Genomic DNA, 22,124 nt, shown 5'->3' with positions numbered 1-22,124 from the left:
ATGTTTAAAAAAAATCTGAGAGGCTTGCTTTTTGACTGCGAAAGTGATCTTGACTCAGAAAAGGTTGGTGACCACCAGTGGTGGAAAAAATATCCAATTGTCATACTTCAGTAAAAGTATAGATACCTTAATAGAAAGTTACTCAAGTAAAAGTGAAAGTCACCCAGTAAAATAGTACTTGAGTAAAAGTCTAAAAGCATTTGGTTTTAAATATACTTAAGTATCAAGAGTAGAAGTTTAAATCATTTCAAATTCCTTATATTAAGCAAAGCAGACTGCACCATTTTCTTGATAAATGTTTTTATGGATAGCCAGGGGCACACTCCAACACTGACATTATTTACAAAAGATGCAATTGTGTTTAGTGAGTCCGCCAGACCATAGTAGGCAGTAGGGATAACCACTTGTTCTCTTGATAAGTACATGATTTTCACAATTTTCCTGTCCTGCTGAGCATTCAAAATGTAATGGGTACTTTGGGTTGTCAGGGAAAATCTATGGAGTAGCTTCTTTAGGAATGTAGTGAAGTAAAAGTAAAAGTAATCAAAAATATGAATAGTAAAGTAAAATACAGATGCCCTAAAAAACGACTTAAGTACTACTTTAAAGTATTTTTACTTAAATACTTTACACTACTGGTGACCACCTTTGTAGTCTAAAGCCTGCACTAACCTTGTGTTTAGTCAAGCTGGGAGCAGCTACCTAGCATAGCTTGGTCATAACTGTAGCTGTTTACCCTATCTATCTGATATTTCTCTGTCAAACCAGTTATGGGAAGATATAAAGAGCCAGTGTCTGGAATGTGTTTCATACGACACTTGTTCTACAATACCTTGCTACGAAAGTAGCTTGCAACTTAGTTTCAACATTTCATCACGTCATGAAAGGTCGCTGGTTCGTATAGAGCCGACAAAGTGAACATCTGTTGCTGTGCCCTTGGAAAAGGCAGTTAACCCTAATTGCTCTAGGTGTGCTGTACAATGGTGACCCTGGTCATGACCCCACTCCCTGCGGGTGTCTCAAGGGGAGTTGGCATATGCAAAAAACAAATTTCCATTACACACAAATATAAGCACCCGCCCCCAAATAATTGTTATTATTATGTAAATAGATGTTTTACCTCTATGGGCTAGGTGGGACGCTCAACAGCCAGTTGAATCCTGTGGCGCGTTATTCAAATACCTTAGAAATGCTATTACTTCAATTTTTCAAAAATATAACTATTTTACACCATTTTAAAGATAAGACTCTCGTTAATCTAACCACACTGTCCGATTTCAAAAAGGCTTTACAACGAAAGCAAAACATTAGATTATGTCAGCAGAGTACCGAGCCAGAAATAATCAGACACCCATTTTTCAAGCTAGCATATAATGTCACATAAACCCAAACCACAGCTAAATGTAGCACTAACCTTTGATGATCTTCATCAGATGACAACCCTAGGACATTATGTTATACAATACATGCATGTTTTGTTCAATCAAGTTCATATTTATATCAAAAACCAGCTTTTTACATTAGCATGTGACTAGCATGTGACTAGCATTCCCACCGAACACTGCCGGTGAATTTACTAAATTACTCACGATAAACGTTCACAAAAAGCATAACAATTATTTTAAGAATTATAGATACAGAACTCCTCTATGCACTCGATATGTCCGATTTTAAAATAGCTTTTCGGTGAAAGCACATTTTGCAATATTCTCAGTAGATAGCCCGGCATCACAGGGCTAGCTATTTAGACACCCAGCAAGTTTAGCACTCATCAAAGTCAGATTTACTATAAGAAAAATGTTATTACCTTTGTTGTCTTCGTCAGAATGCACTCCCAGGACTTCTACTTCAATAACAAATGTTGGTTTGGTCCAAAATAATCCATCGTTATATCCAAACAGCGGCGTTTTGTTCAAGACACTATCCTAAAGGGTAAATAAGGGTGGCGAGCATGGCGCAATTCGTGACAAAAAAATTATAAATATTCCATTACCGTACTTCGAAGCATGTCAACCACTGTTTAAAATCAATTTTTATGCTATTTTTCTCATAAAAAAGCGATAACATTCCGACCGGGAATCTGCGTTTAGGTAAACAGACAAAGGAAAAGAAAGCATTTGGTCGACGCGGGCACGCGCCTAAGCCCATAGTACTCTGAGTGGCCACTTGCCAAAAGCGATAAAGTGTTTCAGCCAGAGCCTGCCTCGATATCGTTCAGCTTTTTCCCGGGCTCTGAGACCCTATGGAAGCCGTAGGAAGTGTCACGTTATTGCACAGATCCTGAGTCTTCAATAAAAAGAGCCAAGATGAAACACTACTTCTCAGACAGGCCACTTCCTGCATGAAATCTTCTCAGGTTTTGGCCTGCCATATGAGTTCTGTTATACTCACAGACACCATTCAAACAGTTTTAGAAACTTTAGGGTGTTTCCTATCCTAAGCCAATAATTATATGCATATTCTAGTTACTGGGCAGGAGTAGTAACCAGATTAAATCGGGTACGTTTTTTATCCGGCTGTGTCAATACTGCCCCCTATCCCCAACAGGTTAAGGTGGAAACGGTCCCGTGTGGCTCAGTTGGTAGAGCATGGTGTTTGCAACGCTAGGGTTGTGGGTTCGTTTCCCACAGGGGCCCAGTACGGAGAGAAAAAAAATAAAAAATAAATAAATAAAAGAAATGTATGCATTCACTACTGTAAGTCGCTCTGGATAAGAGCATCTGCTAAATGACTAAAATGTGAAAAAAAATAATAATAATAAAAAATGTAAAATGTTGAATGCCTGGTCTTGAGTCAGCTCAGCTGTCCTACAACACAATCATCTATAACTGGCTAGTTTTGTCTAGTCTCTCCTAAGGTCCGCTGTTAGGATTTGGATGGAGCTGCAGAGATGGATAGCAGTTGTTTTACAGGCTCCTGACCAATTCTGTTGACACTGATCTAAACTTTCTTTGTACATAATATTTGTGCCATCATTTCCTATGACCCAAAAAACGCTTCTGGACATCAGAACAGTGATCACTAATCTCGATTTGGATTAAGATTTTCTACTTCAACGAGTCTACAGTTTTAGATGTTCTGCTCATTCTGGAACAGGCCCGAATCCCCGGGACTTGGAGTCATGGCTGAACAAGGACAATATACTGTACAGTACACCAGGCTGGTTTTTCTATAGGGTTGTGTCTCTTTGTTAACAACAGCTGGTGTGCAATCTCTAATGTTAAGGAAGTCTTGAGTTGTTGCTCGCTAGAAAACAACACTCAACCAGCTGTATAGGGCCATTACCAAACAAGAAAATGCATATCCAGAGGTGGCGCTCCTAGTGGCCGGTGATTTTAATACAGGGAAACTGAAATCCATCATACCTCAGTTTTACCAGCATGTCACCTGTACAACTAGAGGTGAAAAAACTCTATATCACATTCACTCCACACACAGAAACACATACAAAACTCTCCCTCTCCCTCCATTTGTCAAATCTGACCATAACTCTATCCTCCTAATTTCTGCTTACAAGCAAAAACTCAAACAGGAAGTAACAGTGACACACTCAATACGGAAGTGGTCCGATGATGTGGATGCTAAGCTAACTGGAATGTGTTCCGGGACTAATACGATAACATTAGGGAGTTTGCCACATCAGTCACCGACTTCATTTATAAGTGCATCAAGACTTTCCCACGGTGACAGTACGTACATATCCCAACCAGAAGCCATTAATTACAGGCAACATCCACAGTGAGCTAAAGGCTAGAGCTTCTGCTTTCAAGGAGCAGGATGTAATCCGGACACTTATAATAAATCCCTCTATGACCTCCGACGAGCCATCAAACAGTCAAAACATCAATACAGGACTAAGATCAAATCTTACTACGCTGGCTCTGACATTTGTCGTGTGTGGCAGGGCTTGTAAACTATCATGAATTACAAAGGGAAACCCAGCCGCGAGCTGATCTGTGACACAAGCGTACCAGATGAGCTAAATTCCGTCTATGCTCACTTCGAGGCCAGCAACACTGAACCATGCATGAGAGCACCAGCTGTTCTAGCTGACCTTTAAACAGGTTAACATTCAGATGGCCGCAGCGCCAGACGAATTGCCAGGACGCGTACTCAGAGCATGCGCTGATCAGCTGGAAAGTGTCTTCACTGGCATTTTCAACCTCTCCCTAACCGAGTCTCTAATACCTACATGGTTCAAGCATACCGCCATAGTCCCTGTGCCCAAGAATGCCAAGGTAACCTGTCTGAATGACTATCGCCCCGTAGCACTCAGGTCTGTAGCCATGAAATTCCTTTAAATGCTAGTCATGGCTCACATCAACACCATCATCCCAGACACCCTGGACCCACTACAATTCGTATATTGCCCCAACAGATCCACAGATGACACAATCACTACCCTCTCTAATCTGGACAAGGGGAACACCTACGTGAGAAGGCTGTTCATTGACTATAGCCCAGCATTCAACACCACATTGCCCTCCAAGCTCATCACTAATTTCAGGACCCAGGGACTGAACACCTCCCTCTGCAACTGGATCCTGGATATCCTGATGGGCCGCCCCCAGGTGCCGATGCTTAGTCCACTCCTGTACTCCCTGTTCACCCACGACTGTGTGGCCGCACACGACTCCAACACCATCATTAAGTTTGCTGACGACACGGTGGCCTGATCACCGACGACAAGGAGATAGCCTATAGGGATGAGGTCAGTTACCTGGCAGTGTGGTGCAAGGACAACAACCTCTCCCTCAATATCAGCAAGATAAAGGAGCTGATCATGGACTACAGGAAACGGAGGGCTGAGCCCGCCCCCATCCACATTGACAGGGCTGTAGTGGAGCAGGTCGAGAGCTTCAAGTTCCTCAGTGTTCATATCACTAAGGAATTATCATGATCCACACACACCAACACAGTCGGGAAGAAGGCACGACAACGCTTCTTTCCCCTCAGGAGACTGAAAAGATTCGGCATGGGACCTCAGATTCTCAAAAAGTTATACAGCTGCACCACTGAGAGCATCTTGACTGGCTGCATCACATCTTGGTATTGTAATTGCTTGGCCTCCGACCACAAGGCGCTACAGAGGGTAGTGCGTTAGGCCCAGTACATCACTGGGGCCGAGCTCCTTGCCTTCCAGCCATCCAGGACCTCTATACCATGCAGTGTCAGAGGAAGGCCTAAAATTGTCAAAGACTCCACCCACCCAAGTCATAAACTGTTCTCTTTGTTACCGCACAACAAGCGGTACCGATGCACCAAGTCTGGATACACTAACTCTTTTGATTCACTTTATGTACATATCTACCTCAATTACCTTGTACTCCTGAACATCGATACTCTGTGTATTTATTCCTCATGTTATTATTTTTTCTATTATTCAATTTTTCCCCCTCAGCATTGTTGGGAAGGGCCCACAAACATTTCACTGTTAGTCTGCAAATTTTGTTTACGAAACGTGACAAATAACATCTGATTTGATTTGGTTAGCTCTTTCCCGGTGGACAAATCCCAGAACTGCTTATATCCCTACAACAGGTGTACGCTACATGTGGACATTGCACAAACATCATCCAGCTTAAGTCTAGATTTATTTATCCCCCCCAAAAATCGACAACACATTTTATGATGTAAATATTATATTGATGGGCTTATAAAAACAGTATACCTACACTTAACTAGCATTTTTTTTAAAGTTGTGTGTAGAGTACAACTTCAGCTGTCTAACCAGAACTAGAATGCATTTTTATTTGTCTATTTGGCAAAGAAATCTTATTACACACTGACATGCACAGCTCTCTGGGTGAGGTTCTGTCTTCAAGTCTCCAGTGAGTGATGAAGTCCCTTCCATTCCATCTATGTAATGTATTGCAGGTTATGGACAGGTGCAGTTAGGTGGCAGATGGGGTGGAGTGGATGACACTTAACATGACAGAGTTTGCCTCAACCCATGGGTCCAGCAGGCAGAGTTCAATAACCACAGGCTGATGTGAGATGCAGGAGGATGGCACTCTTCTCATACCACTCTGTAGGCTACTTACCAATGCAAAGCTCCAGGAGGTCAATAGCCTACAGAGTAATATGAGACAAGTGTAGTTCCTGAACTTATTGATAGTACCATTCCATTCAATAATAACAAAAGATGATACAAAGTAATAGATATGTATTTTATCATTTTTATGCGGAGTGCAAGGTCTCTCCCAATGCAGACATCAGTATCAACCTGTCTTTTAATCAGAGGACTCCTTTTCAAAAGCCTCTCTTCTGCCCATCTGTAGAAGAATTTGGAAAAAGTTGATGAGTGACACATGTACTGAAAGGGTGATATTACAAAAAAAATTGTGATGTACTGTCTTATTAGTAATAACTTTTCATCCCTTCTGAGGAGTTTGCCAACGGCTGATGGGCATGGCAGCGTAGATCAGCTCCAGCCCCCTCTCGTCAGAGATACTGGTCAATAAGGAGCCTGACTTTGACTCCTATATCTGGCCCAGCTCCTAGATCACAGAGGGATAGGGAGAGAGAAAATCTGTCACCATACAGTCATGGAAGCCAACAGTAAATACATGGTTGAACATAGCCAATCAGAGATTCTGATTCACAAGAGACACGTGCCAGCATGTCACTGATTGGTTGACATTACTCACTTGGGCCCAGGTGTAGTCCATGGGCACATTGGAAGGGGGCACCTCCTTACAACATTCAAGACACACATATACACACTGCACTGATTACATTATCAATGGTGGTAAGTTGAATTCCAGGACAGATAGTATTTTGACTATTGACCAGATCAAATGTGACCAACCTGATTCAAGTGTCCTCCATTACTCCGAAGCAGGACTGGTGTCTGGCCACTGCCTCAGCCTTCTGTAACATCTCCTGATAAGGTAGGGGGGTCCCACAACGCTGGTGGAGGGAAGGTTGAGGGGGCAGCTCTTGGGGAATTGTGGGGGGGGGGTCTTGGCTGATAGGTCGCTGGTTAAGGTCCCTAATTTGACTTGGTGGGAGATCTGTCAACGTGCCCTTGGGCGGGGTGCTTGACCATGGTTGCTCTAGTGGGTTGCTCTGAATGGGAGTGTCTGCTAGATGACTGAATGTAATGTAAATGTTGAATGGAGAATGTTTAATGTACGAATCGGTCGCCTGGTCACTCAAGTGTATTACCGGCTATGCGCATCAAGCCCAGACTACCACGACACTGCTGAACATCAAATCCACCAGGTGTTGTATGTAGCCTGTGAATAAAATTAAATATTATCACTCAATAAACATATAGCATGAAAAATAACTTTCTCTAGTCAGGCCGGTGACGTGTACATTGCTGAATGCTTGCTGATACATTTTGCTATCTGCTGCCAGAGCCATAGCAATATTTGTAGTAGACAAGTACCATCCTTAATTTATCTTTGCCCCTACAAAATACACTATAAACAGGCATGTTGTTTTGCATTAGCAGATGAAGTCCCTGAATGCTGACTAGCTAGCTAGCTATCTAACTTGAAAATCATTTTTTGTCCGAGTTTAAATTATTTGTCTAGCTAGCTAAGGTTAGCTAGCCAGTTCGAGTTGAAAAATTATTGAAAGCAACCTGGCTTAATCCTATGATTAGCTAGCAAGCTAGTATCCAAGTGCCTGCCCTGTATCGACCTTAAATGCCTATGGGCTATCTACTTAGCTAACATACTCACCAACACCAGTGGTTTGAAGGTTAACAGGCCTGCAGCAGTGACCATGTCACATGCAATCCATTTCTGGCTATCTGGCAATGTTTTTGAAATGCATTGGAAATTTGCACCAACTTTCTGGAAGTCCATTTCCACTCCTATTTGCAGAGCGAAATGTGCGTGCGATTCACCCATATGCACACTTGATAACAAATGTCCACACGGCAGCTGGGGGAGGAGTACAAAGTGTTGTCTCTGGGTAATTGGGCATCATTGGCAAAAGTGGGCATGTAAGTAATGCATACCCAATCCTCCAGTAAGCCGTGACAAACTCACTTACATATTTATGTTTTGGAAGAAACTGACTTTATGACCATAATTATCCTATTTACACTTCGTAGTCAATTTTGATACTAGAATTTATGTTTTTGACTCATATTGGTGCTACATAGGCCGTTTAAAACCAGAGAAGTTGGTTTTAAGGGGCAGTTGACCTTTAAGACATTGGATTGAATCTCGGTTTTACCTTTAGAGTTCGAGAAAATAAAAAACTAAATATGAATTTTCCACTTTTCTCTCTCTCTCTCTCTCTCGCTCTCTCTTCTCTGCCTCTCTCTCTCTCTTACACTAACACACACACTCTCCCTCACCCTCTTTCTTACTCACTCCTTCTCCCTCCCTCTCTCCCCCCATATTGTGATTTATCTCTCCACTGCCCTTCTCTCCATCTACTGCTCAGCTGAGGCATCTACACAGTGATTTGTGTTCTCCTCTCCGCCGGTGCATCTTAAATGATGGCCCTGTGTTATTAAATCTCAGCACTTACACTGTGTCCAGGGCATATTAGTGCAGCCCTTCTGCACACCACCATAGCACAGGATGTGATCTAACGCAGAGGGGGGAGGGACCGCACATCTAGTCAGCTGAGGGGAGAAATGCTGCTGTCAGCACATTTCCCACACACGCACACACACACACACACACACATACAGACGCTCAGAGACACACAGACACACACACATGCTGACACTCATACACACACAGATGCTCAGACACCCACACACACACACACACACACACACACACACACACAAAACTACACAAATAGACTGCAACAGAAAAGTCTGAATTAAAAGCATTATTTTGAGACAGAAAGACTGCATAAATCAATGCTGAATGTTCAGTACATAAATTAGCTGGATGAATGAGAAATAAATTGAGCACTTTGAGTTTCTCTCTCTTTCATTCTAATTATTTGCAAAGCCACTGTTTTCATGGAAGGCTTTGATTAGCTCAATAGCTCCTGTGTTTGATCCAAATGCAGGACATTGTTGGGAAAAATCCCCATTTCTTCTCCACAGTTTGATTACATTTTGAAGGCATTGTTCAATGCGGTCTTGGAGACCAACCGCTGAGGAATTCAGTGTGTCTGTTTTCAGTTAATTATGGGCTGTGTTCTGAGGATATCTTGGAGAAACATTCACCGTTCTGTTTGATTGCTGCTTGGGCGAAAAAGGAATCTGCTCTAATTTGCTGCAACATGTATACAATTATGAACACAGGCGTACGGCAGACAATGCTGAGACTGTGAGTGGTTACAGAGTAATGCATTTACAGTGTGGATCATTCCAATGTCTGCTGCTGTTTTTCAGGGGGTTGGTTGATTGGCTCAAATAGCTGACTCACATTTCTCATTGAATGCACTATAGGAGAGAGTTGAGATTTTCAATGCTTTCTCAGTGGCAGCTTGAAAAAACAAAGCCGATTTGTTTATGATCTGATGATATGTTAGTTGTTTATCTTGAGATACAGTGCAACATACTGTAGCCACCATACTAGGAAATAAGTGTACACACACACACAGAGAGACACACACAGAAAAATACTCTCTCTCACACACACACACACACACACACACACACACACACACACACACACACACACATTCTCTGTGACTCTGTCCTTCCTGCCCTTGTCTGACCAAAGCTGCACCCCGATGCTCTTTACGGGTGTAAAGTGAAAATAATTGTCTGTTTGAGTGTGAGAGGTCAGAGAGAGGGAATAAAAAAAAAGAGAGAATGCTGAATATTTAAGGTAAATGAAGTGTGGCTCCCCAAGGGGAGGGCAGGATCGGAGGAGGGAAGGGAGAGAGGGAGGGGAGGAGTGGCGAAACACCACCGCTCTGCTTCTCTAGCACTCTACAGTTGTACCTCCCTGCCTGTTTGTCAGTGGTGCTGCTGAGCAGTACCTGAGTCTAAGAAACCAGAGCTGTGTGGTCCTGTTAACTTTTGATATAGCGCTACTGTCAGTCAAACTATCGTCATAATCATTGTTATCATCATCATCATCATCACAAATCATTATACTGTTCCTCATCGTCACACCATGAATCAAATAGCCTATACTCACTGTCCCTCCTCATCACAAACTCCATGATGTCTTTGAATGTCTTTCCACTAGTTGTCCTCCAGAACCCATAGCTCTCACATCTACCACAATGCATTACAATACAATACAATACAATAAACGTATCTGTGTGCTGTCAGAGCCATTGTCCCTGACCTGGATATGGTTGACTAGTCTGACTGGGTGCATGTTTGACTAAATGGGTAAATTTAATTGGGTGATGAGAATTCATTATATTTCTGTTCCCAGTCAGTATCATAATGACTGGCTAGCTGCTGCGTGTATTCACTTTGTCCTCCATGTTTAAACCATGACTGGGTGAGGCTCCTGCCCGTAATCAGCGCCAGCTCTTTCCATTCCCCGCAATACACTCTACACAGCCACACCACAGACATTAGCATTAAAACAATTTGAATGGAAATTTCACGTCCCACGTCCAAAATGAATGGATTTAATCAAGCAATTCTACAGGGCATTCATATACATTACGAGAAGCTTTCGTTTGGAGCGCGAGAAAGGGGAGAAACAGGGAGAGAAACAGTTTAATTTATCAAAATCCACATGTTGACCTTGAGCACATTATCAAGTCATTACAGGAAGTGGAGATGAGGAAATACAAGCTATCAGCCCAGAGTCCTTAGGGAATGCAGCCAATAAGGTCAGTGTTAATGACCAGACCCACTGCTCACTACACACACACATACCGGCGCGTGCACACACACACACACAGACGGACGGACACTCACAGACACATAAACACTGATGAACGCACAAACCCCAACGTGAGCTCACTCACCAACGAGCCCGCACACGCACCACAAATACACACACACGCATGCTCACACACACACCATCACACACACTCACAAGGGTCTGAATCCAGGCCAGCAATCCCCCCCCCAAACCACTCTAAGACAGTCCTCACACCGCCCCTGTCTTTGCAGGATCCCTCTCCATCCTTTACTGAATTATGTTCAATTGATTTGTTAATCAGCTGGAGTAAAGTGTACCATTATTTCTGGCCATTCGTCTGTTGACTGGCCAAGTTTGGATGAGCAGAACTACTTTAAGGAGTGTTTATCAGACCCAACAACAAGTGTTGTGACCAGATAGTCACCCTGCTACGTTGCTGCATTCAGAGGTAATTTGCAGCTCAGGTTGCGGTTCTGAGCAGGCCACAGTGTAGAGGAGAAAGAGGGAGATGGAGGTCATTTATTTTCTCTAGGAGTGTCTTTTTCAGCACACAAAGAGAGAGAGAGAGAGAGAGAGAGAGAGAGAGAGAATAATCCCTTTGAATTGAAATTTAAATTAGGAGAGAGAGAGAGAGAGAAAGAGAGAGAGAGAGAGAGAAATACAGCGTCTTCAGAAAGTATTCACAGCCCTTGACTTGTTCCACATTTTGTTGTTTTACAGCCTGAATTTAAAAAATGTATTTTTGTCACTGGCCAACACACAATACCCCATAATGTCAAGTGGAATTATGTTTTTATAAATTAATAAAACATTTAAAACTGAAAAGTCTTAGTCAAAAAGTATTCAACCCCTTTGTTATGACAAGCCTAAATAAATTCAAGAGTAAAGATTTGATTGATAAGTCATATAATAAGTTACACGGACTCTGTGTACAATATTTTTTTTTTTACATTTACATTTTAGTCATTTAGCAGACGCTCTTATCCAGAGCGACTTACAGTAGTGAATGCATACATTTCATACAATTTCATACATTTTTTTTTTTGCTGGCCCCCCGTGGGAATCGAACCCACAACCCTGGCGTTGCAAACACCATGCTCTACCAACTGAGCTACAGGGAAAGCTAATAGTGTTTAAGATCATTTTTGAATAACTACCTCATCTCTTTACCACACACATACAATTATCTCTAAGGTCCCTCAGTCGAGCAGTGAATTTCAAACACAGATTCAACCACAAAGTGCAGGGAGGTTTCCCAATGCCTCGCAAAGAAGGGCATCTATTGGTAGATGGGTAATTTTTTAAATAAAAAGCAGACACTGAATATCCTTTTGCGCATGGCGAAGATATTAATTACACTTTGGATGGTGTATCAATATACACCCAGTCACTACAAAGATACAGGCGTCCTTCCTAACTCAGTTGCCAGAGAGGAAGGAAAACGCTCAGGAATGTCACCATGAGGCCACTGGTGACTTTAAAACAGTTGAAGGGTTTAATGGCTGTGATAGGAGAAAACTGAGGATAGATCAACAACATTGTGGTTACGGCACAATATTAACCTAAATGACAGAAAGCCTGTAAAAAATAAAATATTCCAAAACATGAATCCTGTTTGCAACAAGGCACTAAAGTAATTCTGCAAAAAATGTGGCAAAGCAATTCACATTTTGTCCTGATTACGAAGTGTAATGTTTGGGCCAAATCCAACACAACACATTACTGAGTACCACCCTCCATATTTTCAAGCATAGTGGTGGCTGCATCATGCTATGGGTATGCTTGTAATCTCTAAGGACTGGGGAGTTTTTCAGGATAAAAAAATAAACAAAATTGAACTAAACACAGGCAAAATCCCAAAGGAAAACCTGGCTACTTGAAAACCTGGCTACTTATTTGTTTAAAAAAAATGTTGTTACTACATGATTCAATATGTGTATTTCATAGTTTTGATGTCTTCACTTTTATTCTACAATTTAGAAAAGAGTAAAAATAAAGAAGAACCCTTGAATGAGTAGGTGTTCTAATACTTTTGACCGGTGGTGTATACATACTGTCAATGGTGTGTGTACTGGGAGCGAAGTTATGTGCAGGAGAGCAGAGAGTTGTGAACAGGCGCACACTTTATTAAGGCAGGAGAAACCAACAGACGGACGCCACTGCGTCGAAACATCCAGCCAAATGGCAAAAGTGCAAAACGCGCTAACAGTCACAATAATTAAGTTCAAACAAATAAACAAACCTCGTGAAATAAAACACGGAATAAACGAACTTTGATGAAGCACGTTTGGCAGCGATTACAGCCTGGAGTATTCTTGGGTATGACACTGCAAGCTTCGCACACGTGTATTTGGGGAGTTTCTCCCATTCTTCTCTACAGATCCTCTCAAGCTCTGCCAGGTTGGATGGGGAGCATTGGGGAGCATTTTTCAGGTCTCTCCAAAGATGTTCAATGGAGTTCAAGTTTAGGCTCTGGCTGGGCCCCTCAAGGACATTCAGAGACTTGTCCCGAAGCCACTTCTGCATTGTCTTGGCTGTGTGCATAGGGTTGTTGTCCTGTTGCAAGGTGAACCTTCGCCCCAGTCTGAGGTCCTGAGCGCTCTGGAGCAGGTTTTCAAGAATCTCTCTGTACTTTGCTCTGTTCATCATTGCCTCGATCCTGAGTAGTGTCCCAGTTCCTGCTCCTGAAGAACATCCCCACAGCATGATGCTGCCACCACCATGCTTCACCATAGGGATGGTGCCAGGTTTCCTCCAGACGTGACGCTTGGCATTCAGTTGAATTTAGTTTCCATCAGACCCGAGAATCTTGTTTCTCATGGTCTGAATGGTCTTTAGGTGCCTTTTGGCAAACTCCAAGTGGGCTGTCATGTGCCTTTTACTGAGGAGTGGCTTCCATCCACTCTACCATATAGGACTGATTGGTGGAGTGCTGCAGAGATGGTTGTCCTTCTGGAAGGTTCTCTCATCTCCAGAGGAACCCTGGAGCTCTGTCAGAGTGACCATCAGGTTATTGGTCACCTCCCTGACCAAGGCCCTTCTCCCCCGATATACACATATTTAAAAAATATGTAAAAAACGATATACAAATATGTAATTTTATTTAATACATTTTTAATTAAGGCTGTAATACAACAAAATATGGAATTAGTCAAGGGGTATGAATACTTTCTGAAGGCATAGAACATAGAAATAGAAAAGGAGAGCAAAAGAGGGAGTGAGAGAGAGAGCCAAAGAGAGAGAGAGAGAGAGAAAGAGAGAAACAGAGATACATAGGGACAGAGAGAGAGTGTGAGACAGAGAGAGAGAGAGAGAGAGGGGGGGGGATGTTTGAAAATAGAAGTGCCTGAGAAAGGCTCTTCAGCCGAGGAGAGAGCAGAGCAGAGGAGAGGAGGGACCTTTTCAGACGTCATTACCCTCTCAGCCGGACATATTCATGCTCCACATCATCAGACTCTCACCGCGTAAATTGCTCCATTTCCTGTTTTGCTTCGAGATAGCAGTTTCACATGAATCCACACAGTAAAATGCCAGGAGAGAAGAAATGGAAAAGGAATAAATGGAGACGAGGGGGAGAGAGAGGGGACAGAGAGAGGGTTGGAAAACAGAGAATGATAGAAGGTTCATACGGAGAGAGATTTGACAAGAGGATTAGGTTTTTGAAGATATATTTTATATCCTGAGTGTTTTCATGATCTGTTCAGCTGGGCTATGGTTGAAAACAAAAGGGAGAACGAAAGCTCATAATGTTTTGTAAACGCAAGGACACATTCACTCTCGCTTCAAATTCTAACTCAATGGTCCCTATAGCAACCCAGAGGAACTGGAAGACAACAATTGGTTTTGCTGAAGTGTCAGAAGCAGGGAATAATGGAGAAAAAAACATATTCAATAAAATATCCAAATATACGCATCCATTCACAATTAATACTCAAAAAGTGGAGAAAGAGTGCAAGAGAGATAGATAGAGAGTAAAAGTCTAAAAGTATCTGGTTTGAAATGTACTTATAGTTGAAGTCGGAAATTTACAAACACCCTAGCCAAATACATTTAAACTCAGTAATTTCACAATTCCTGACATTTAATCTTAGTAAAAAGTCCCTGTCTTAGGTCACTTAGGATCACCACTTTATTTTAAGAATGTGAAATGTCAGAATAATAGTAGAGAGAATGATTTATTTGAGATTTAATTTTATTCGTCACATTCCCAGTTGGTCAGAAGTTTACATACACTCAATTAGTATTTGGTAGCATTGCCTTTAAATTGTTTAACATGGGTCAAGCGTTTCGGGTAGCCTTCCACAAGCTTCCCACAATTAGTTGGGTGAATTTTGGCCCATTCCTCCTGACTGAGCTGGTGTAACTGAGTCAGGTTTGTAGGCCCCCTTGCTCACACACTCTTTTTCAGTTCTGCCCACAAGTTTTCTATAGAATTGAGGTCAGGGCTTTGTGATGGCCACTCTAATACCTTGACTTTGTTGTCCTTAAGCCATTTTGCCACAACTTTGGAAGTATGCTTGGGGTCCATTTGTCCATTTGGAAGACCCATTTGCAACCAAGCTTTAACTTCCTGACTGATGTCTTGAAATGTTGCTTCAATATATCCACATAAATTTCCTACCTCATGATGCCATCTATTTTGTGAAGTGCACAAGTCCCTCCTGCAGCAAAGGAGCCCCACAACACGATGCTGCCACCCCCTGTCACGTCCTGGCCAGTATAAGGTTAATTGGTATTGTAGTTTGGTCAGGACGTGGCAGAGGGTATTCGTTTTATGTGGTTCGGGGTGGTGTGTTTTGTTGAAGGGGCATTTGGTTTAAGTATTCCGGGGTTTTTGGGCACTGTTTGGTTTTCAGGTATTCTATGTTTAGTCTAGTATGTCTGTTTCTATGTTTGGTTAATTGGGGTTGGGACTCTCAGTTGAAGGCAGGTGTTGTCTATCTGCCTTTGATTGAGAGTCCCATATATATTAGGGTGTGTTTGTGTTTGTTATTTGTGGGTGATTGTTCTGTGATAGCCTTGTGCCTTGCAGACTGTCAGTAAATCGTTCATTTTCTTGTTTGTAGTTTTGTATTCTTTTTGGAGTGAATAAATGTTCAAAATGAACAATCACATACCTGCTGCGTTTTGGTCTACCTTTTCTGACGAGGACTTTTCTATTTCTTCTGAAGACGATGAATGCTGTGACACCCCCGTGCTTTACAGCTGGGATGGTGTTCTTCAGCTTGCAAGCCTCCCCATTTTTCCTCCGAACATAATGATGGTCATTATGGCCAAACAGTTCTATTTCTGTTTCATCAGACCAGAGGACATTTCTCCAAAAAGTACGATCTTTATCCCCATGTGCAGTTGCAAACCGTATTCTGGCTATTTTATGGCGGTTTTGGAACAGTGGCTTCTTCCTTGCTGAGCGGCCTTTCAGGTTATGTCGATATAGGACTCCTTTTACTGTGGATATAGATACTTTTGGATCTGTTTCCTCCAGCATCTTCACAAGGTCCTTTGCTGTTGTTCTGGGATTGATTTGCACTTTTCGCAGCAAAGTACGTTCATCTCTAGGAGACAGAAAGCGTCTCCTTCCTGAGCAGTATGACGGTTGTGTGGTTCCATGGTGTTTATACTTGCATACTATTGTTTGTTCAGATGAACATGGCACCCAGAGGCGGAAATCCCGGGGGGGACGGGGGGGACACGACCCCCCCATCCTGGGAAAAATATGATTTGTCCCCCCCAATATATCACTGAAACATAACTATGTAATTTAAATAATATTAATAATACGCAATGAAAGCAATTGTGCTGATTATAGACACTTAATAGCGCGTTTTTAAGTTTCAAAAGATTGCGACCCCCCACCCTTTGCCTCACAATGGTTTGATCCACTGCCAGTTCTTTAGTTGGCAAGGTAACAGAGGGGTCGTGTCTACTGTCTGAAAGGCACTCAATGAACGTAACTGACGTGAGGTTAATCCAGTCAATCGCGCACACACACTAGCTGAATATGCAGAGCTAGCGCGCAAATATTAACTATTAAGCTAGCTAGTACCTATTCCATTTATGTGGCCTCGTCAAAGATGGAATCTTTGCTATCGTCAATTTATTCCAAGATCAGCATGCAGATGATGTAAGTTAGCCTCTTACATCTAGACGTTCCGCTAGCGGAACACCTGCTCCAATGTCCAATGATAGGCGTGGCGCGAATTACAAATTCCTCAAAAATCCCAAAACTTCATTTTTTCAAACATATGACTATTTTACACCATTTTAAAGAGAAGACTCTCCTTTATCTAACCACACTGTCCGATTTCAAAAAGGCTTTACAGCGAAAGCAAAACATTAGATTATGTCAGCAGAGTACCCAGCCAGAAATAATCAGACACCCATTTTTCAAGCTAGCATATAATGTCACAAAAAACAAAACCACAGCTAAATGCAGCACTAACCTTTGATGATCTTCATCAGATGACACGCCTAGGACATTATGTTATACAATACATGCATGTTTTGTTCAATCAAGTTCATATTTATATCAAAAACCAGCTTTTTACATTAGCATGTGACGTTCAGAACTAGCATTCCCACCGAACACTTCCGGTGAATTTACTAAATTACTCACGATAAACGTTCACAAAAAACATAACAATTATTTTAAGAATTATAGATACAGAACTCCTTTATGCAATCGAGGTGTCCGATTTTAAAATAGCTTTTCGGTGAAAGCACATTTTGCAGTATTCTGAGTAGATAGCACGCCATCACAGGCTAGCTATTTTGACACCCACCAAGTTTGACCCTCACCAAACTCAGATTTACTATAAGAAAAATTGGATTACCTTTGCTGTTCTTCGTCAGAATGCACTCCCAGGACTTCTACTTCAATAACAAATGTTGGTTTGGTTCAAAATAATCCATAGTTATATCCAAATAGCGGCCTTTTGTTCGTGCGTTCAAGACACTATCCAAGGGTGATGAAGGGTTACGCGCCCGACGCGTTTCGTGACAAAAAAATTCGAAATATTCCATTACCGTACTTCGAAGCATATCTACCGCTGTTTAAAATACATTTTTATGCTATTTTTCTCGTAAAAAAGCGATAATATTCCGACGGGAGTCATTGTTTTCGTTCAAAGACGAAAGAATAAAAACATGGGGTCGCCTCGTGCATGCGCCTCCAGTCTCTGTTCTCTGATCGACCACTATCAAAATGTGCTAATGTTTTTCAGCCAGGGCCTGCAAAGCCACCATTCAGCTTTTTGCCGCCTTCTGAGAGCCTATGGGAGCCGTAGGAAGTGTCACGTAACAGTAGAGATCCCCTGTTTTGGATAGAGATGATCAAGAAGGCCAGAAATTATCAGACAGGGTACTTCCTGTACAGAATCTTCTCAGGTTTTTGCCTGCCAAATGAGTTCTGTTATACTCACAGACACCATTCAAACAGTTTTAGAAACTTGAGTGTTTTCTATCCAAAGCTAATAATTATATGCATATTCTAGTATCTGGGCAGGAGTAATAATCAGATTAAATCGGGTACGTTTTTTATCCGGCCGTGAAAATACTGCCCCCTATCCATAACAGGTTAGTGCTTCAAAGTCCCTGTGATAAGGTTAGCGATAAACTGAAGTCCAAACTGAACAGAACTACACTCTCTTCTACCATTGTCTTAAATATATTTAATGGTCTCGTTACAAAAGCTAAATTGTCACAAGGGAACTTTTATTTATTTATTTTATTTCACCTTTATTTAACCCGGGTAGAAAAGATTATAGCAAACACCACTGAAACGGAATTGGTGCTCGCTAGCTTTGCAAATTCAGCTATTGTTGGAAGCCAGCCAATATGAAACAAACTATTAAAATTACAAAAGGTTGCAGCATATGTTGTGTAAATGGTGAACTCATACAGCTGTCAACTCTTGTCATTTAATCCATTTCACATTTGCTAGCTACCTTTTAGATCGAAGCCCAAATAGAATGATAAAAGATAAGATGATACTGTAAATAACCTACACAGTGTGTGTGTGTAGCCAGCCAGCCAGGTAGAAAAATAGCAGAAAACTAAAAGACGGACATCAGAGTATTTTTCAGTACACCAAAACGCAAAGTAAGAACCCTAGTAGCCTAATATCTCAAAGACTAGTTGATAAAATGTTCATAAGAAAGAAATGAAATTCTAATGGAAATGTTTCACAATGATGTCATTAGGCAGAGCAGGCAACAGATGGCACACAGACAGCAGAGTTGGGGACAGATATGCAGGGACAGACTGGCAGAGACAGTGAGTCTCAGGTAAGTTTGTTGAGTCTTTGTTTGGCAACATTATGAAAGGTTCTCCATTTTTTTGACTTGTAAAATAGGAACATAATTGGAAAATGCCATGGATACCCCCACTCTCAACTTAAACTGGTGACTGAACTAAGATTTGTTAAAGGCAATGGTATTGCTGTTGTGATTAGTTGTGTAGTTTTGGGTACCGGTAGTTAGGAGTACGGCAAACACCTTATTTCTTTGGTTCCTCAATATACATTTACCATATTACAATGTAGGCGATGTTTTACAGCACTACTTTTGGTGTCCCCCTCAGGAATTGCTCTTGAGAAAATTTCATGTAATTGTCCCCTCCAAAGTTGATATCAGATTTTTGCCCCTGGTGGTACCTTCAGGCATTTGGAAATTGCTCCCAAGGTTGAACCAGACTTGTGGAGGTCTACAATTTTTTTATGAGGTCTTGGCTGATTTCTTTTCCCATGATTTCAAGCAAAGAGACACTGAGTTTGAAGGTAGGCCTTGAAATACATCCACAGGTACACCTCCAATTGACTCAAATGATGTCAATTAGCCTATCAGAAGCTTCTAAAGCCATGACATAATTTTCTGGAATTTTCCAAGCTGTTTAAAGGCACAGTCAACTTCGTGTGTGTACATTTCTGACCCACTGGAATTGTGATACAGTGAATTTTAAGTGAAATAATCTGTCTGTTAACAATTGTTGGAAAAATGACTTGTGTCATGCACAAAGTAGATGTCCTAACCGACTTTCCAAAACTTAAGTTTGTTAACAAGAAATTTGTGGTGTGGTTGAAAAACGAGTTTTAATGACTCTAACCTAAGTGAATGTAAACTTCTGACTTCAACTGTAAGTAGAGTGGTGGGAAAGATACTAATTTGTCATGCTTGAGTAAAAGTAAAAAGTAAATGCTATACATCAAATTCCTTATATTAAGCAAACCAGACAGCACAATTTTCTTGTATTTTTTTTTAATTTAGGACAGCCAGGGGCACATTCAGACATAATTTACAAATGGAGTATTTGTGTTTAGTAAGTCCACTAGATCAGAGGCAGTAGGTATGATAACGCATTATATTGATAGATGCGTGAATTGGACCATATTGCTGTCCTGCCTGAGCATTCGAAACCTAACTAGTACTTTTGGGTGTACGGGAAATTGTATGGGAGTAAAAAGTAGAGATTTTCTTTTGGAATGTAGTGGAGTAAAAATAAATGTAAAATAGTAAATGTAGTGGAGTAAAAGTAAAAGTAAAATATAAATTGTAAAGTAAAGTACAGATACCCCAAAACACAACTTAAGTAGGACTTCATAGTATTTTGACTTAGCACCTGTGGTCAGTGGTGTAAAGTAACTATCTCAAACTAGACTGCAGGCCCACTGATGGGTGACTTGACAACGTCACAACAAAAATGTCTTTGCAACTCAGAGGTAAAAGGCTCTGGTTTTGTCACAGATGGCTAGCAACAATGAGTAGAAGCTGCTGTGTGGTGAATTGTAGACGGCTTGTTTCAGTTAGTTGCATTCCATCTTTTGCTTTGACGTGTTTAAATGCTTGTCACATCTATCCTATGGCTAAGGTTAGCTAGCTAGCTAAACAACAACTGTAGCATTGTATTTCAAAGACAAACAGGTGCTTATTGGGCAAATGTACTGTATGTGTGTTTTCAATAAACATATGCAGATGAAATATAGCTTAAATGTTGTAAACAATCCTTTAATTGTCAGCCAACACCGTTGTTTTTTTACCTCGTGGTCTCATGCATATCGGTTTTGTTGATTACCTCCCCACCTGTCTATAGTTTTAGGAGAGCCTAGCTTTGTTTACTGTTACTGGCCCAACACTCTAACCACTAGGCTTTTTTTCTTCTCTTGTTCAGGGTTTTTCTATTGGATTACAAATACTACTTTGGACTTGGATTTTCATATAAAGATTCAACCATAGGTGAGGATTCAGGGTTTCAGTTACTTTGTGAACTTGGACTTTTAGCTCTGACAGGACTATTCATTTGTTGTTGATGATTGAATCATTGTTTTGTTGTTTATGCTGAACTCCTATCAATACACTACTATTGGACTGACCAAGTTCCCTAATCACTTATTTCTGGCAATTCTGTGGTTTACACAAGTTTGTTACATTGTCTTACGATAATGATTCTACCACTCCTAACAATTATATGTTAGACAGCAATAAAAGGAAAGTTGTGTAAAGACAAGTAAGAAAAATAAGCATAACAGAAATAGGCTAAACAAAATTACACCAGCAAGATGTAAAATTCAGCTAAATGTCCCTTTTGTGAGAGCATTTGGTTTATCAAGCCAACAACTGTATCCAATAAAGGAAAAGAAAGGGGCTTGGGAGACAGACAGACGGACAGACAGACAGACAGAGGGCTATAAATGGCACCCTCACAGCATATTAAGCAGCGTTAGCTGCAGCTGTTTGAATCCTGACATTTTGCTCAAAGGGGTTGCTGGGAAATGTCACTTTTTTGGAGCGAGGTGTTGAGACGAGGTGGTGGCGTCTGGTTGGACGGACAGCATCACATGCCACAGGAGAACCTATTAACGTGATTAGATAATTAACCTCCTCTTGCCTGGCTGGGACTCATAATGGAGCACTTAAACACTTAGCACACATAGGACACGTCCTACACAGCCACATTCCATTGTTAGTCCATCACACATACAGTTCTTTGAGGCACATTCACGTCATTGCTTAACTGACCCGGTGACATCTGCACTCTGAGGACAAAAGCTCACATCACCGATTCCCTTCCCATCAATGACACCTGTTGCCTTGGTAACAGCAACTGAGTGTTTACAGGAAGTGGTTGCCAGGGTGATGATGAACTCCACGACTCATGGATATTATTATATCAAAGCATCGTTTTCTCTGAAAAGGAAATAAATATCCTGAATTGAAAAATACATCTGTGACAGAAAGACAGAAAATGTGCTTTTTAAGATTGTGATTATTCTATTGAAGAGGTCAGGGTGGAATACGCATTGTGTTCTATTCGCCTTTTTTCCTACGGTTCCACTGTCCATATGCACAGGCCTTGCAGGCT

The sequence above is a fragment of the Salmo salar genome, chromosome 05 (assembly GCF_965601325.2).
Source record: "Salmo salar chromosome 05, fSalSal1, whole genome shotgun sequence".
NCBI lineage: Eukaryota > Metazoa > Chordata > Actinopteri > Salmoniformes > Salmonidae > Salmo > Salmo salar.
The sequence above is the reverse complement of the archived record's forward strand: the minus strand, read 5'-3'. Positions refer to the sequence as shown.